A 19,598-nucleotide genomic window follows, 5' to 3' on the forward strand; every position below is an offset into this window, starting at 1 on the left:
TATAGCTTCATAAAACTAAAATAAAGATCTTATGCAACAAATTGTGGATACACCACTTCCTTTGCTGCATCAAACCACTGATAAATAACATACATATCCATATATACATATATATATATATATATGTACATATATATATGGTACACATATAAACACACACATATTTACATATACATATACTGTATATATACGTATATAAATGCATATATATACACACACATACAGGTATATAAATACATATATACATTTATACATACATATACACATATATACATACATACACATACACACACATATATATACATATATATAAATAACGCATACATACATACACACACACATATACACACATATACACAAGCATACTGTATACACATTTATACATATATACACATATATGGGTATATACTACATATATATATATATATATATATATATATATATACACACACACACACACACACACACACACACACACATATATATACATATTTATACACAAGTATAAATGTATACACGTGTCGAGGTTTCTGTGGTTTATCCGTTATACAGTGCTCAATACTGGGGTAGAGCGGAATATACGTTAGGTCAGAAAAAAATACAGAGGCTATTTCATCCCTACAAATAAAATCCCCTGACGAGCAGGGAAACCTTTTTCTAACCTAACGTATATACACACACATATACAAACTGTATATACATATATATACATATATATATATATACATATATATATACATATATATATATATATATACATATATATATACATATATATATATATATATACATGTATACATGTGTGTATATATATATATATATATATACACACATATATATATATATACATGTATATATATATATATATATATATATATATACACACATGTATACATGTATACATGTATATATATATATATATATATATATATATATATATATATATATATATATATATATATACACATGCATACAGTATATATATATATATATATATATATATATATATATATATATATATATATATATATATATATATATATATATATATATATATATATATATACTGTATACATGTGTATATATATATATATACACACACATAAGCATAACCGCTGTACTATAAAATTGAATAATACTCAAATAAAGTAAAACTACCAAGGGATTGATTTACTTAAGGTTTGTGTGTACTAAAACACGTGCAAACTTGAGAGCACAAGCAAAGCTGATCTGCTGATGTGCAACGTGGCTTGTGTCTGTTAAGCGAGCAGAATAAGGCAAGCAATCCCTTTAAAACCAGAAAATAACCTGTTTTGTACACTGTTGTTGAATAAAATAGTGAACATAAGAGACAACTTGTCTTTTAGTAGTAAGTAAACAAACAAATGAAGGTTCCTAATTAGTCTGCTGACATATGCAGTAACATATTGTGTCATTTATCATTCTGTTATTTTGTCAACATTATTAAGGACAAGTGGTAGAAAATGGATTATTAATCTACTTGTTCATTTACTGTTAATATCTGCTTACTTTCTCTTTTAACATGTTCTATCTACACTTCTGTTAAAATGTAATAATCACTTATTCTTCTCTTGTTTGGATAACTTATATTGGTTTTGGATGATACCACAAATTTGGGTATCAATCCGATAACAAGTAGTTACAGGATCATACATTGGTCATATTCAAATTCCTAATGTGTCCAGGGACATTTCCTGAGTTTATAAACATAACATACATGTTTTTTAAACAAAAGAAGATGTTGTGATGCCCAAAAATATAGATACGTGCCTATACTTGATATCATTACAGTGGATGTCAGGTGTAGATCCACCCATGGTGTTTGTTTACATTGTAACGCCGGTGAGCTACGGTGTGTAGTGAAGCATGTTTAGCTATTCCTCGTCCTGCAGGGAAGATACTTGTAAGAAACTTACTTTATTTGTCGCCATGGAGGCGAGAAGGTACAGAAGCAGCATGGGTGTCAGAAGCAAAACAGAGTTAATGTCGCCAGGCTGACTTCCTGGCAACAATGGGCTTAAATAATACAGACATGATTGACAACAGGTGCACGAGTGCAAAACGTGAAACAGGTGAAACTAATGGTTGCTATGGTGACAAAACAAACAAGAGTGCACAAAGAGTCCAAAAACCAAACCGAACATGACCAAAACAAAACATGATCACACAGACATGACATTAGTGAGAATATACTTATTTCAAGGTATTTTTGGGTTCATTGAGGTTAGCTAATCAGGGACCGCAATGTCCCTTTGGGACAGAGGACGCTATTGTTATTGTAACATTTTATTCTTTATTATTATTCCGCCGCCTCTTTGAGCTGTAATTTGACCCCTTAACATGCTCAAAACTCACCATATTTGACACACACATCAGGACTGGCGAAAATTGCGATCTAATAAAAAAACCTAACTCCGTAGAGACATGAAACAAAAACCTCTATGTAGGCCTGACTTAGACCTAGATTTCATACATTGACTTGTTTCAGCAAAAATCAACAGGAAGTTGAGAATTCCCCCTTCAAAACAACATTTTTATAAAAACAGTCACTTTTGCCTCTTTGAGCTGTAATTTGACGCCCTTAACATGTCTCAAAACTCACCAAACTGGACACACACATCAGGACTGGCAAAAATTGCGATCTAATAAAAAAACCCAACCCCAAAACTCAAAATTGCGCTCTAGCGCCCCCTAGGAAGAAAACATAGACACAACTGCTCCTAGGAAGAAAACTCAGACAAAACTGCCTGTAACTTCCAGTAGGAATGTCGTAGATACATGAAACAAAAACCTCTATGTAGGTCTCACTTAGACCTACATTTCATACACTGACAACCCCCAGCAAAAATCAACAGGAAGTTTACAATCCCCCTTCAAAACAAAAGTTGTTATTATTATTATACCGCCGCCTCTTTGAGCTGTAATTTGACCCCCTTAACATGCTTCAAAACTCACCATATTTGACACACACATCAGGACTGGCAAAAATTGCGAACTAATTTAAACCTAGCCCCAAAACTCAAAAATGCGCTCTAGCGCCCCCTAGGAAGAAAACACTGACAAAACTGCCTGTAACTTCCAGTACGAATGTCGTAGCGGCATGAAACAAAAACTTCTATGTAGGTCTCACTTAGACCTAGATTTCATACAATGACATCCTTCAGCTAAAATCTACAGGAAGTTGGCTATTCCCCCTTCAAAACAAATGTTTTGTAAAAACAGTCACTTTTGCCTCTTTGAGCTGTAATTTGACGCCCTTAACATGCTTCAAAACTCACCAAACTGGACACACACATCAGGACTGGCAAAAATTGCGATCTAATAAAAAAAAACCCAACCCCAAAACTCAAAATTGCGCTCTAGCGCCCCCTAGGAAGAAAACAAAGACACAAATGCTCCTAGGAAGAAAACTCTTACAAATCTGCCTGTAACTTCCAGTAGGAATGTCGTAGATACATGAAACAAAAACCTATATGTAGGTCTCACTTAGACCTAGAATTTATACACTGACAACCCCCAGCAAAAATCAACAGGAAGTTTACAATTCCCCTTTAAAACAAAAGTTGTTATTATTATTATACCGCCGCCTCTTTGAGCTGTAATTTGACGCCCTTAACATGCTTTAAAACTCACCAAACTGGACACACACATCAGGACTGGCAAAAATTGCGATCTAATAAAAAACCCAACCCCAAAACTCAAAATTGCGCTCTAGCGCCCCCTAGGAAGAAAACACAGACACAACTGCTCCTAGGAAGAAAACTCAGTAGGAATGTCGTAGAGACATGAAACAAAAACCTCTATGTAGGTCTCATTTAGATCTACATTTCATATATTGACAACCCCCAGCAAAAATCAACAGGAAGTTTGCAATACCCCCTTCAAAACAAAAATATTGGGACACTTAGGACTACCACTGGACAAAAGTATTGGGACACTTAGGACTACCACTGGACAAATGTATTGGGACACTTAGGACTACCACTGGACAAGAGTATTGGGACACTTAGGACTAACACTAGACAAAAATATTGGGACATTAAGGACTACCACTGGACAAAAGTATTGGGACACTTAGGACTACCACTGGACAAGAGTATTGGGACACTTAGGACTAACACTAGACAAAAATATTGGGACACTAAGGACTAACACTAGACAAAAGTATTGGGACACTAAGGACTACCACTGGACAAAAGTATTGGGACACTAAGAACTAACACTGGACAAAAGTATTGGGACACCTAGACAAAAGTATTGGGACACTAATAACTAACACTAGACAAAAGTATTGGGACACCTAGACAAAAGTATTGGGACACTAATAACTAACACTAGACAAAAGTATTGGGACACCTAGACAAAAGTATTGGGACACTAAGGCCTAACTCTGGACAAAAGTATTGGGACACTAAGAACTAACACTGGACAAAAGTATTGGGACACTAAGGACTAACACTAGACAAAAGTTTTGGGACACTTAGGACTACCACTGGACAAAAGTATTGGGACACTAAGGACTAACACTAGACAAAAGTTTTGGGACACTTAGGACTACCACTGGACAAAAGTATTGGGACACTAAGAACTAACACTGGACAAAAGTATTGGGACACCTAGACAAAAGTATTGGGACACTAATAACTAACACTAGACAAAAGTATTGGGACACCTGGACAAAAGTATTGGGACACTAAGGCCTAACTCTGGACAAAAGTATTGGGACACTAAGAACTAACACTGGACAAAAGTATTGGGACACTAAGGACTAACACTAGACAAAAATATTGGGACACTAAGAACTAACACTGGACAAAAGTATTGGGACACTAAGGACTAACACTAGACAAAAGTATTGGGACACTTAGGACTACCACTGGACACAAGTATTGGGACACTAAGGACTAACACTAGACAAAAGTATTGGGACACTTAGGACTACCACTGGACTAAAGTTTTGGGACACTTAGGACTAACACTAGGCAAAAGTATTGGGACACTTAGGACTACCACTGGACAAAAGTATTGGGACGCTAAGGACTAACACTGGACAAAAGTATTGGGACGCTAATGACTAACACTGGACAAAAGTTTTGGGACACTTAGGACTACCACTGGACAAAAGTATTGGGACACTAAGAACTAACACTGGACAAAAGTATTGGGACACCTAGACAAAAGTATTGGGACACTAATAACTAACACTAGACAAAAGTATTGGGACACCTGGACAAAAGTATTGGGACACTAAGGCCTAACTCTGGACAAAAGTATTGGGACACTAAGAACTAACACTGGACAAAAGTATTGGGACACTAAGGACTAACACTAGACAAAAATATTGGGACACTAAGGACTAACACTAGACAAAAGTATTGGGACACTTAGGACTACCACTGGACAAAAGTATTGGGACGCTAATGACTAACACTGGACAAAAGTATTGGGACGCTAATGACTAACACTGGACAAAAGTTTTGGACACTTAGGACTAGTTTTACCTGTTTTGGAAAGTCTTGACAAGCCAAATGTTCTTGTTTCTATTGGCAGATCATTTTGCTTAGTTCAAATAAAATACCCCTAATTTTTGTATTTTTTTTTCTTGTTTTTGAACACTGACTTTTTGCAGTATAATACCGGTATACCGTACAACCCTAGTTTGTGCCCTAAAATATGTACATTTTGGAGTTGCATAAAAATGTTGGGGAAATAGTCCTACACAACCACTATTTCCTACAGGAAGTGGACCATGTGTCAGAGGATGTAAGGCTGCTTTTTGCCCCACTTTGCAGCTCATACGGTCAAGCATGTGCGAACATGCTGCTTTCTTACGTGCGCCCCCCAATACAACTCATAAAGAAAGCATTTCCTCCACGCGGCATTGTGCAGGAGTGGCCACGCCACGCTGGACGAGATGAGGAGCAGCTGCCTTGTCAGCTCCGTGCCAATGTGGTGGGAGGGAAGCGAGGAGGACGCCAGATGGGCGTGGAATGAAAGCGCGCGGGATACCGTATCACTTAGTGCTCTTCATAGAAGATACCTTCCAGATAAGTCTCTAAGTGCAGCATTAAAGAAGCGGTGACTAATTGAGGCCTCACAGGCGGAGCTCCGTTCAAAAGAAGTGATGAATAATGAATCAGCCAATAAGGGGCAACGAGTCACCGACTGCTATTTTGGATCATAAAACACAAACAAACAAACAGTCCGTTGATTGATTTGTATTTCCTTTCACGCGCTAACTAAAGGAGGAAGTTGACTAGATGACACACGCCTACGCCGGGGCCCTTAGCGAGCTGAATCAGACTGCTGGTATGTTTTGTGCATGGTCATAATGTGAAGCACATTCTCACAAGAGTGGCCGGCATGTGGCGAGCGGCGAGAGCCAGGAAACAGCTGATGACGGCGGATTAGGTCTGGACTGCATCAGAGGAGCTGGTGCATACCAGGAGTCTGACACACATCGTATTAAACCTGGCTTTTTTTTCATGTGTCGGTGAGAGACGTCGCAGAATTAGTGATACCTCGGTTTTTACACGCCCAGGTTTTAGTACGATTTGGTTTTAGGTGAAAACTTTCAGCAAACTAGTATGATTAAACACACATTGATGACTCAGATTCTGTGCTTTTTATTACTGTACATTTCGGAAATACTATTTTACTAGACTTTGAACCGTGCAGCTTATCCTTTTTTTTTTTTTTTTTTTTTTGCATGTTAAGTGATTGTTGTATTATGTTTGTTGTTTAGCACATAGCAATAGTGCTACTTGATGGATCTGCTTCTCACTCACTCTCGCTCATCCTCTTTATATGCAGGCTCAAAAATACAAGATTGTAAACATCATTTGCCCAAAAGTAGTCATCATTGCTGTCATTATATCTACCATAATTAGAGGTAGTAGTTGTTGTAGGAAAAAGCAAATGTTTGGATGCGTTTTTGAAAACAATGCTTAAAACCATTAAAATATGTCAATTTTACATGTTATTATGAATGTGCCTGTTACTACATTACATATATACTGTCTGAACAGTGTGTACATTAGTGTTGTCCCGATACCAATATTTTGGTACCGGTACCAAAATGTATTTCGATACTTTTCAGTACTTTCCGATACTTTTCTAAATAAAGGGGACCACAAAAAAAAATGCATGATTGGCTTTATTTTAACAAAAAACCTCACGGTACATGAAACATATGTTTCTTATTGCAAGTTTGTCCTTAAATAAAATAGTGAACATACAAGACAACTTGTCTTTTAGTAGTAAGTAAACAAACAAAGGCTCCTAATTAGTCTGCTGACGTATGCAGTAACATATTGTGTCATTTATACACCTATTATTTTGTCAACATTATTAAGGACAAGTGGCAGAAAATTAATTATTAATCTACTTGTTCATGTTCTGTTAATATCTGCTTATTTTCTGTTTTAACATGTTCTATCTACACATCTGTTAAAATGTAATAATCACTTATTCTTCTGTTGTTTGGATAAATTACATTGGTTTTGAATAGGGATGTCTGATAATATCGGCCGATAAATGCGTTAAAATGTAATATCGGAAATTATCGGTATCGTTTTTTTTATTATCTGTTTCTGGGTTTTTTTTGGTTTTTTTTATTAAATCAACATAAAAAACACAAGATACACTTACAATTAGTGCACCAACCCAAACCCCCCCCCCCCCCCCCCATTTATTTCTGTTATTAATATTCTGCTTCCTACATTATATATCAATATATATCAATACAGTCTGCAAGGGATACAGTCCGTAAGCACACATGATTGTGCGTGCTGCTGCTCCACTAATAGTACTAACCTTTAACAGTTAATTTTACTCATTTTCATTAATTACTAGTTTCTATGTAACTGTTTTTATATTGTTTTACTTTCTTTTTTATTCAAGAAAATGTTTTTAATTTATTTATCTTATTTTATTATTATCTTTAAAAAGTACCTTATCTTCACCATACCTGGTTGTCCAAATTAGGCATAATAATGTGTTAATTCCACGACTGCATATATCGGTTGATATCGGTATCGGTTGATATCGGTATCGGTAATTAAAGAGTTGGACAATATCGGAATATCGGATATCGGCAAAAAGCCATTATCGGACATCCCTAGTTTTGAATGATACCACAAATGTAAGTATCAATCCGATACCAAGTGGTTCCAGGGTCATAATTGAAGTTGTAAAGTGTCCAGGGACGTGTTACGCAGTCACGGGGAGAACATGCAAACTCTACACAGAAAGATCCCGAGCGCAGGATCGAACCCAGGACCTTCGTATTGTGACGCAGACGCACTAACCCCTATTCCACTGTGCTGCTTTATATTATCGTATATTCCAAAAAATTTTTGGGCTAAAATAAAGATAAATACAATACTTAAATATCTGCTTGACTTATGATTTCAAAACAAATTATCAATCAAATTGTAGACTGTAAAATTGACAAGAGATTTTACGGTTAAATTCCGCCAACTGAGTTTTTTAACATAAAATCAACTTTGGTACTGTTTTTTTCCATATACAGTAGGACACTAAAGCATTAAAAAACAAACAAAAAAAACATTAAAACAAAATTTTACGGTTAAAAAAAAACCTGGCACTTTTATTGCTTAAAGTTTACCGCTAAAAACAGCGGTATTGTTTTTCCATTCCATTCCATTGATAAACATTTTTTATATGCTGTAAAAAACCCACTGTTTTTACTGTAAAATTCTGGTGACTGAGCTGCCAGTTTTTAAGTCAAATTAAATATTTATTTTTGCAGTTTATGTAAAAAAAATATATTGTTAATTTATTATATATATACATGTATATTCATATATTACTCATTATTACAAGCGGCCCTCTGAGGGCAACCTTAACTGCGATGTGGCCCTCAATGCAAACAAGTTTGACACCCCTGCTATAAGAGGACTTACTGTACTTTGAACGTAAATATGCTGCTATTTTCACATATTGATTAAAAAAAAAGACGGCGGTTATACTGATGTTAAAGACAATATACACTTTGTTGCACATGTAATATGTCACTATATTGATGACTAAATGTTATAATTCCACAAGAGTTTTGCAGCGGCACATGCACGTCTGTGGGCTTTATTTAGGCACTTAAACATTTAAGAGGTTTCACTGGGTCCTTGTTAGTGTGCGCTGATTTTAGAACTAATGTACACTTCACTGCACATGTAATATTAGAGGTGGGGGAAATATTCCATTTTTAGATGCATCGCAATTCGGACATGGACGATTATAAAATCGATTACTCAACATCAATAATTGATAATTTATTAATTGTAAAAAAGAGGTGTCAAAGTCATTTTCACTGAGGGCCACATCACAGTTATGTTTGACCCCAGAGGGCCGCTTCTAACAGTGAATACTATTATTACACAATTGTTTATGCATTTTATTAACTTAAATGTACAAAAAATATGGTAAGTTGCAATAACATTACCTGAAAATGTAGTGTATATTACTGTAAATGGAAAAACAGTACTGCTGTTTTTATGGTAAAAAAAAAAAGGCAGCTCAATTGCCAGAATTTTACTGTAAAATTTACATTATTTTTTTTTTTACTGTAAACTAAAAAATAAGCAATTTTACAGTAAAATGTTGGCACCTGAGCTGACAATTTTTTTGTTGTTGTTGTTTTTAACTGCAAATCAACAACTGTAGATTTTTGGGTGTATTACTGTAAATGCCAAAACGACACCACAGATTATTACAGTAAAAAAAAAGCACAGTTTTTTTCATTTAGAAAAAAAATGCTGTGAAAACCACAGTAAATTTCACAATGTTACCATGAAATCTATTGCTACTTTTACGTTGTATAATGTGATTGATAACTTGCTTTGAAATCATTTTTATTAGTATTTATTTCAAGTTAAAAAATGGCTCGAATGGTTGATAATATATTTTTGCATCATTAGACAATATTTAAGTTAACATAATTTGCAATTAAATGGAGTACATATATTTTTTTCTCCCAAAATAGAAAGAATACATTTAGTAACAAAAGTTACAGTGCTTTATTGATACATGTTATTTCCAGGCTTTCAAGGGCCAAATAAAATGAGGTGGCGGGCCACATCTGGCCCCTGGGCCTTGACTGTGACACCTGTGTTGTAAAATTAGTCTGACTGCAGCGAGCCACCTCACCGAGAGATCCCACCAGCTCCTTTTATTATAGTGCACTTATGTTCTAGTGTTGCACACATTTCCATGAATTTAATAAATCAGTGGCTTAGTGGTTAGAGTGTCTACCCTGAGATGGGTAGGTTGTGAGTTCAAACCAGAGTCATACCAAAGACTATAAAAATGGGAGCCATTACCTCCCTGCTTGGCACTCAGCATCAAGGCTTGGAATTGGGGGTTAAATCACCAAAAATGATTCCCGGGCATGGCCACATCCACTGTAATGATACCAAGTACAGGAGCGTATCTAGTCGATACTACCGTATTTTTCGGACTATAAGTCGCAGTTTTTTTCATAGTTTGGTTAGTTTGTGCGACTTATACTCAGGAACGACTTATGTGTGAAATGATGAACACATTAGCGTCAAATATCCAATAATATTATTGATGTCATTCACGTAAGAGACTAGACGTATAAGATTTCATGGGATTTAGCGATTAGGAGTGACAGATTGTTTGGTAAACGTATAGCATGTTCTATATGTTATAGTTATTTGAATGACTCTTACCATAATATGTGAGGTTAACATAGCAGTTGGTTATTTATGCCTCATATAACGTACACTTATTCAGCCTGTTGTTCACTATTCTTTAGACATTTTAACTTGCCTTTCAAATGTCTATTCTTGCTGTTGGCTTTTAGCAAATACATTTCCCCCAAAAATGCGACTTATACTCCAGTGCGACTTATATATGTTTTTTTCCTTCTTTATTATGCATTTTTGGCCGGTGCGACTTATACGCCGAAAAAGACGGTACTATGATTACATTGATATTTTTTAGCATCACAAAATCTTTTTTCGTTTTTTATTTAGATTATGTTTATAAACTCAGGAAATACGTCCCAGGACACATAACTTAACTTATTATGACCAATGTATGATCCTGTAACTACTTGGTATCGGATTGATAGCTAAATGTGTGGTATCATCCAAAACTAATGTAAAGTATCCAAACAACAGAAGAATAAGTGATTATTACATTTGAACAGAAGTGTAGATGGAACATGAAAGAGAAAGTAAGCAGATATTAAGTAGATTAATAATTCATTTTCTACCACTTGTCCCTCATAATTTTGACAAAATAATAGGTAGATAAATGACACAATATGTTACTGCATACGTCAGCAGACTAATTGGGAGCCTTTGTTTGTTTACTTACTACTACCCGTCTACCTTAAAGAACTACTCACCCCCAAATCCTCCACACCACACCTCCGCTCCAAACAGGCTAACCTCCTCCAACCTCCGAGGACAAAGCTACAAACTATGGGAGATCGGGCTTTCTGCTCCGCTGCTCCCAGTCTGTGGAATGCTCTCCCTGACCACCTGAGGGCACCTCAGACTGTGGATGCTTTTAAAAAAGGCTTAAAAACCCATCTTTTTAAAAAAGCCTTTTTATAGATATGCATGCTGGTTGTAGCTATTGGGCTGTTTCTAGTTTTATATTTTATTTATTTTTATTATCTTTTATTATTATTATTACTATTTTATTTTTCTTTCTTTTTTTAACACTGTGGCACTTTGAGGTTGTTTGCTCAATGTAAAGTGCTTTTTACAAATAAAATCTATTGTTATTATTATTATTATTACTAAAAGACAAGTTGTCTAGTATGTTCACTATTTTATTTAAGGACAAACTAGCAATAAGAAACATATGTTTAATGTATTGTGACATTTTTAGTTAAAATAAAGCCAAAAATGCAATTTTTTGTGATCCTTTATTTAGAAAAGTATCGAAAAATATCCAAATACATTTTGGTACCGGTACCAAAATATTGGTATCGGGACAACTCGAGTCTGCAATACTTTATTAGTTGCTAAAATTTACTACTACAAGTTATTGTGTCAACGAGTATTAAAAAAAAACCGCCCAAACTTCCAAAGAAAAATCCAAACAGAGTCAACGCGCCGATGCTCGGTTAGCTGAGATCTTGCACAATATGTTGACATTTTTGAGCCGCTTTCTTGGCAATTCTTTTTCCGAAATATCTGGGTCAAATTCAAAATAGTAGGAGGTCAGAGACGTTGCTGGTAAAAGTATGACATGCATGCCGTTTCCCGGCAGCTCATCTGTAAGAGCAGCACTAGAAAAAGCCGGGACCAAAAATACCCGAAGGGCTCCAATCAAGAGCCGGGGATCATCCAAAGGAAATTCCAAAGGGGCAGCAGAGGGACGGAGGAGCAATGTCAGCCTCGTGAATCCCCAGCATCATTTCAGGAAAGGTCATTTAGATAGACAAGATGGATGTGCAGTTTACTGACCCCAGCTTGTGGCCGCCACACATGGCGTGCTGCGTTCAGGTGCACAACATCTGTTGGCTCGTACTGCACAAAAAGAATACGCAGGCCATAAAACAGCACATTCTGCTACCTTTCTCCCTTGGTAGGAGTTTGAAGTGTGCGGCGGACCAGAAGACTTAAGGTGGAGCAGCTTGAGAAAAATAATGAAAAAAAGGCAGGAGGCAAAAAAAGACACCAGAAAATCAGTTTTTTGGGGAATAGGGTAGTCCCCAAATGTGTAATGTGAAGCTTACTGTACCGAACTTTATTCTAGAACACATGTGTCAAACTTAAGGCCCTGGGGCCAGATATGGTTTTATGTGGCCCGCGAAAGCCTGGAAATAATGTGCATGAATAAAACACTTCATCCTTCTCACTAAACGTATTCGTTCTTTCCCTTTCCCACGTCTTACACACAATTGCACGTTTTTTAAACTTAAAAACTATCTGGCCATGCAAAGTACGGATGTCCGATAATATCGGCCGATAAATGCTTTAAAATGTAATATCGGAAATTATCGGTATCGGTTTCAAAAAGTAAAATGTATGACTTTTTAAAAGGCTGCTGTGTACACGGATGTAGGGAGAAGTACAGAGCGCCAATAAACCTTAAAGGCACTGCCTTTGCGTGCCGGCCCAGTCACATAATATCTACGGCTTTTCACACACACAAGTGAATGCAAATCATACTTGGTCAACAGCCATACAGGTCACACTGAGGGTGACCGTATAAACAACTTTAACACTGTTACAAATATGCGCCACACTGTGAACCCACACCAAACAAGAATGACAAACACATTTCCGGAGAACATCCGCACCGTAACACAACATAAACACAACAGAACAAATACCCAGAACCCCTTGCAGCACTAACTCTTTCGGGAAGCTACAATATACACCCCCATATACCATCTCCCGAATTCGTAGGTCTCAAGGTTGCTCATCAAACACTTATTTGGAACATCCCACAGGTGAACAGGCAAATTGGGAACAGGTGGGTGCCATGATTGGGTATAAAAGTAGATTCCATGAAATGCTCAGTCATTCACAAACAAGGATGGGGCGAGGGTCACCACTTTGTCAACAAATGCGTGAGAAAATTGTTGAACGGTTTAAGAAAAACCTTTCTCAAGCAGCTATTGCAAGGAATTTAGGGTCCGTAATATCATCAAAGGCTTCAGAGAATGTGGAGAAATCACTGCACGTAAGCAGCTAAGCCCGTGACCTTCCATCCCTCAGGCTGTACTGCATCAACAAGCCACATCAGTGTGTAAAGGATATCACCACATGGGCTCAGGAACACTTCAGAAAGCCACTGTCAGTAACTACAGTTGGTCGCTACATCTGTAAGTGCAAGTTAAAACTCTCCTATGCAAGGCGAAAACCGTTTATCAACAACACCCAGAAACGTCGTCGCCTTCGCTGGGCCTGAGCTCATCTAAGATGGACTGATACAAAGTGGAAAAGTGTTCTGTGGTCTGACGAGTCCACATTTCAAATTGTTTTTGGAAACTGTGGACGTCGTGTCCTCCGGACCAAAGAGGAAAAGAACCATCCGGATTGTTCTAGGCGCAAAGTGTAAAAGGCAGCATGTGTGATGGTATGGGGTTGTATTAGTGGCCAAGACATGGGTAACTTACACATCTGTGAAGGCACCATTAATGCTGAAAGGTACATACAGCTTTTGGAGCAACATATGTTCCCATCCAAGCAACGTTACCATGGACGCCCCTGCTTATTTCAGCAAGACAAAGCTGTTACATCAATGTGGCTTCATAGTAAAAGAGTGCGGGTACTAGACTGGCCTGCCTGTAGTCCAGACATTGAAAATGTGTGGCACCTGCAATGTGAGAAGGGAGACCCCCGGACTGTTGAACAACTTAAGCTGTACATCAAGCAAGAATGGGAAAGAATTCCACTTCAAAAATGTGTCTCCTCACTTCCCAAACCTTTACTGAGTGTTGTTAAAAGGAAAGGCCATGTAACACAGTGGTGAACATGCCCTTTCCCAACTACTTTGGCACGTGTTGCAGACATGAAATTCTACGTTAATTATTATTTGCCAAAAAAAATAAAGTTTATGAGTTTGAACATGAAATATGTTGTCTTTGTAGCATATTCAACTGAATATGGCTTGAAAAGGATTTGCAAATCATTGTATTCCGTTTATATTTACATCTTACACAATTTCCCAACTCACATGGAAACGGGGTTTGTACATTTTAGTTCCGGTACCAAAATAGTGGTATGGAGACAACCCTAATGTGGCCCTCAATGAAAACAAGTTTGACACCCCGTGTTCTCCAACCTTCCTCTGTGACAAACACAGAGCAGTGACTGGTTTCTCTTTGGGTCATTCCTCAGGAAAGCGATTTGATGAACAAACAAAACCAAAACAAACGCTTTAGAGTGGCGAGACGAGAGCGGCGAGCGTACAAATGCCTTGTCCAACATGTTCTCTTAGCGAGAAGACAAACATTGTAAAAAAAAAAAGGGGGCGTCCATGCAAAGAGATGCATGTTGATGTTTGAACAGGTTGCATTCTAAGTCCCCTTCCAAATATGCGGGGAACAAATACCACAGGCGACAATTACTATAGTGCAGTGGTTCTTAACCTTGTTGGAGGTAACGAACCCCACCAGTGTCATATGCGCATTCACCCAACCATTCTTTGGTGAAAAATAAAATGTTGTTTTTTTTCAAATTCAAGACAAAGTTACACTACCGTTCAAAAGTTTGGGGTCACCCAAACAATTTAGTGGAATAGCCTTCATTTCTAAGAACAAGAATAGACTGTGGAGTTTCAGATGAAAGTTCTCTTTTTCTGGCCATTTTGAGCGTTTAATTGACCCCACAAATGTGATGCTCCAGAAAGTCAATCTGCTCAAAGGAAGGTCAGTTTTGTAGCTTCTGTAAGGAGCTAAAGTGTTTTCAGATGTGTGAACATGATTGCACAAGGGTTTTCTAATCATCAATTAGCCTTCTGAGCCAATGAGCAAACACATTGTACCATTAGAACACTGGAGTGATAGTTGCTGGAAATGGGCCTCTATACACCTATGTAGATATTGCACCAAAAAGCAGACATTTGCAGCTAGAATAGTCATTTACCACATTAGCAATGTATAGAGTGTATTTCTGTAAAGTTAAGACTAGTTTAAAGTTATCTTCATTGAAAAGTACAGTGCTTTTCCTTCAAAAATAAGGACATTTCAAACTTTTGAACGGTAGTGTATATGTTTTTGGTAACACTTTAGTATGGGGAACATATTCTAAGTAACAAAGACTTAATTCAGAGTTATTTGGTTAGGGTTAGGGTTAGAGGGTTAGGGTTATAATAAGGCCATGCTGAATAAGGCATTAATAAGTACTTAATAATGACTAGTTAAGAGCCAATATGTTACTAATTGCATGTTAATAAGCAACTAATTAATGGTGAATATGTTCCCGAATTTCACAAAATGAAGCGTGCATGAACATCACCTTGTTCAAACAACAAAACCAACACAGTGCATAAACTCACAACAAATGACACACCTGCAAACCAGTCTGACTTCTGCTGTTGTCGTATCCGTAATACGCCGATAGGGAGAAGTTTTTATTTACACGATGAGTCGGGTGTGTTTTGACCTCTGCTGAACCCGAGCCCGACTCACCGAACCCCTAGGGTTCCATCCAACCCAGGTTAAGAACCACTGCTCTAGTGACAACAGGAGTGTTTTAGCTTTAGTTGGAGTTCAGCAGTTTTCATTTGAAGGTGAGGTGTCACTAACAACTTGGACAGACAATGACAGACAAGCGCTTACCTTCTGAAGGAGCCCCAAAAACCCAGATGAGCGTCCCTTCTCTCCCGCTCTTCTTCTCTGCGAATCCGGAAATTGGTCTCCTCCTCGTTCTCATGAAAGGAGAGGAGAGACGTCAAGCTGCTGCTCTCTGCTGAGACGCTTCAGATGTTCTAAGTCTGAAGGGCTGCGAGGTTAATCTCCGCTGTCCCGGGAGCTCGCTGGAGGATGGATGTCCGCTGTTTGGATAGTCAAATCACAGCACCGCAGGGGGGGGGACTCTTCTCCCCTGTCACAAAGAGTTGGAAGAAAAAAAATTGTTCTCAATGGAAACCCGCACAAACACAAACACTCTGTTTCCCAGACACATTCACACACAGAGGGGAGAGTGTCAGTGGTCCGGACCTGCCGGAGCTACGAGGGGAGGAGGGAGCGGGCGAGGGCTGGGAGTCACGCTACGAGGGAGAGGGAAGTTTTAAAACGGGGTAAAAGGAGCGAGACAAGTGAAGAAGAAGAAAAAAATAATACAGACTGGATTCTGTGCAACGCTCAGAGGTCTCAGCGCTGTGGCCGTTTGTTTTGAATGGCGAGAGGCTGGAGGTGAAGGGAGACAGTCTCGCTTGGCAACAACAATCTGGACCGCATCAAGCCCTCCATAAAACAACAAACACAATGAAAAGGGGGGCGAGAGAGAGAGAGAGAGAGAGAGAGAGAGAGAGAGAGAGAGAGAGAGAGAGAGAGAAAGGGGGTTCAGGCAGGGGGAGAAAAAAAGCTTTTAGGCTGTTTGGCAGAGTTTGTAGTTGCCTGCTTGGGAAACAAACAGGGAAGTCTCGGTTTCACAGGAAAATAAGTTTCTACAAAACAACACTGCTTAAAAATCAGGTGTCAAATCTCACCAAATTGGGGCCCTAAGCAGAATTTTGTTTTCAGGCCCCCATTATTTATTTATTTTTTGTTCACGTGAAGCTATTTCCACACTTTAATTCAACTTTGATGTTTTTCGGACTATAGGTCACAGTTTTTTTCGACTTATACCAGTGGTTCTCAAACTTTTTTTGTCATTCCCCACTTTGGACAAGGGGGAGTTTTCAAGCCCCACCTGCCCCCATCGCCCCAACAGAACGCGAATGCCAAGCTTAACATTTTCACATTTTTTGAACATCAAGTAACATCAAGTTGTATACATTCAAACTCAATAACATAAAATAACATCAAGTTCAATAATAAATAAAATAACTGTGCAGCTGTGGTATAACTTGCATCAAGTTCAATAATAAATAAAATAACTTGCATCAAGTTCAATAATAAATAAAATAACTTGCATCAAGTTCAATAATAAATAAAATAACTTGCATCAAGTTCAATAATAAATAAAACAAAAGTGTTATAATTTGCATCATGTTCAATAATAAATACAAAAAAAGTGTTATAACTTGCATCAAGTTCAATAATAAATCAAACAAAAGTGTTATAACTTGCATCAAGTTCAATAACAAATCAAATAAAAGTGTTATAACTTGCATCAAGTTCAATAATAAATCAAATAACTTGCATCAAGTTCAATAATAAATAAAACAAAAGTGTTATAACTTGCATCAAGTTCAATAATAAATCAAACAAAAGTGTTATAACTTGCATCAAGTTCAATAATAAATCAAATAAAAGTGTTATAACTTGCATCAAGTTCAATAATAAATCAAATAAAAGTGTTATAACTTGCATCAAGTTCAATAACAAATCAAATAAAAGTGTTATAACTTGCATCAAGTTCAATAATAAATCAAATAAAGGTGTTATAATTTGCATCAAGTTCAATAATAAATCAAACAAAAGTGTTATAACTTGCATCAAGTTCAATAATAAATCAAATAAAAGTGTTATAATTTGCATCAAGTTCAATAATAAATCAAATAAAAGTGTTATAATTTGCATTAAGTTCAATAATAAATCAAATAAAGGTGTTATAACTTGCATCAAGTTCAATAATAAATCAAATAAAAGTGTTATAACTTGCATCAAGTTCAATAATAAATCAAACAAAAGTGTTATAACTTGCATCAAGTTCAATAACAAATCAAATAAAAGTGTTATAACTTGCATCAAGTTCAATAATAAATCAAATAAAAGTGTTATAATTTGCATCAAGTTCAATAATAAATCAAATAAGTGTTATAATTTGCATCAAGTTCAATAATAAATCAAATAAAAGTGTTATAACTTGCATCAAGTTCAATATCAAATCAAATAAAAGTGTTATAACTTGCATCAAGTTCAATAATAAATCAAATAAAAGTGTTATAACTTGCATCAAGTTCAATAATAAATCAAATAAAAGTGTTATAATTTGCATCAAGTTCAATAATAAATCAAATAAAAGTGTTATAATTTGCATCAAGTTCAATAATAAATCAAATAAAAGTGTTATAACTTGCATCAAGTTCAATAACAAATCAAACAAAAGTGTTATAACTTGCATCAAGTTCAATAACAAATCAAATAAAAGTGTTATAACTTGCATCAAGTTCAATAATAAATCAAATAAAAGTGTTATAATTTGCATCAAGTTCAATAATAAATCAAATAAAAGTGTTATAATTTGCATCAAGTTCAATAATAAATCAAATAAAAGTGTTATAATTTGCATCAAGTTCAATAATAAATCAAATAAAAGTGTTATAATTTGCATCAAGTTCAATAATAAATCAAATAAAAGTGTTATAATTTGCATCAAGTTCAATAATAAATCAAATAAAAGTGTTATAACTTGCATCAAGTACAATAATAAATCAAATAAGTGTTATAACTTGCATCAAGTTCAATAATAAATCAAATAAGTGTTATAACTTGCATCAAGTTCAATAACAAATCAAACAAAAGTGTTATAACTTGCATCAAGTTCAATAACAAATCAAATAAAAGTGTTATAACTTGCATCAAGTTCAATAATAAATCAAATAAAAGTGTTATAATTTGCATCAAGTTCAATAATAAATCAAATAAAAGTGTTATAACTTGCATCAAGTTCAATAACAAATCAAATAAAAGTGTTATAACTTGCATCAAGTTCAATAACAAATCAAACAAAAGTGTTATAACTTGCATCAAGTTCAATAATAAATCAAATAAAAGTGTTATAATTTGCATCAAGTTCAATAATAAATCAAATAACTTGCATCAAGTTCAATAATAAATCAAATAAAAGTGTTATAATTTTCATCAAGTTCAATAATAAATCAAATAACTTGCATCAAGTTCAATAATAAATCAAATAACTTGCATCAAGTTCAATAATAAATAAAATAAAAGT

At 36.0% G+C, this 19,598-nt stretch overlaps 1 protein-coding gene across 5 annotated transcripts in view; it reads right to left on the reverse strand.

Annotated features, from left to right (window-relative positions):
• Nucleotides 1–19,598, reverse strand: part of pdgfrb (platelet-derived growth factor receptor, beta polypeptide) — a 153,582-nt gene that overhangs the window by 101,318 nt on the left and 32,666 nt on the right. For 2 of the 5 annotated variants that reach the window (XM_062045959.1, XM_062045958.1), the window contains exons 1-2: nt 16,824–16,925; nt 16,316–16,746 (exon numbers count right to left, since the gene is read on the reverse strand). The gene's annotated coding sequence lies outside the window, so the exon portion shown is untranslated. Of the gene's footprint in view, nt 1–16,315; nt 16,747–16,823; nt 16,926–19,598 lie in introns of those variants that run through there. The other 3 variants (XM_062045956.1, XM_062045955.1, XM_062045957.1) reach the window with 3 other exon arrangements.

This window comes from Entelurus aequoreus, linkage group LG04 (genome assembly GCF_033978785.1).
Source record: "Entelurus aequoreus isolate RoL-2023_Sb linkage group LG04, RoL_Eaeq_v1.1, whole genome shotgun sequence".
NCBI lineage: Eukaryota > Metazoa > Chordata > Actinopteri > Syngnathiformes > Syngnathidae > Entelurus > Entelurus aequoreus.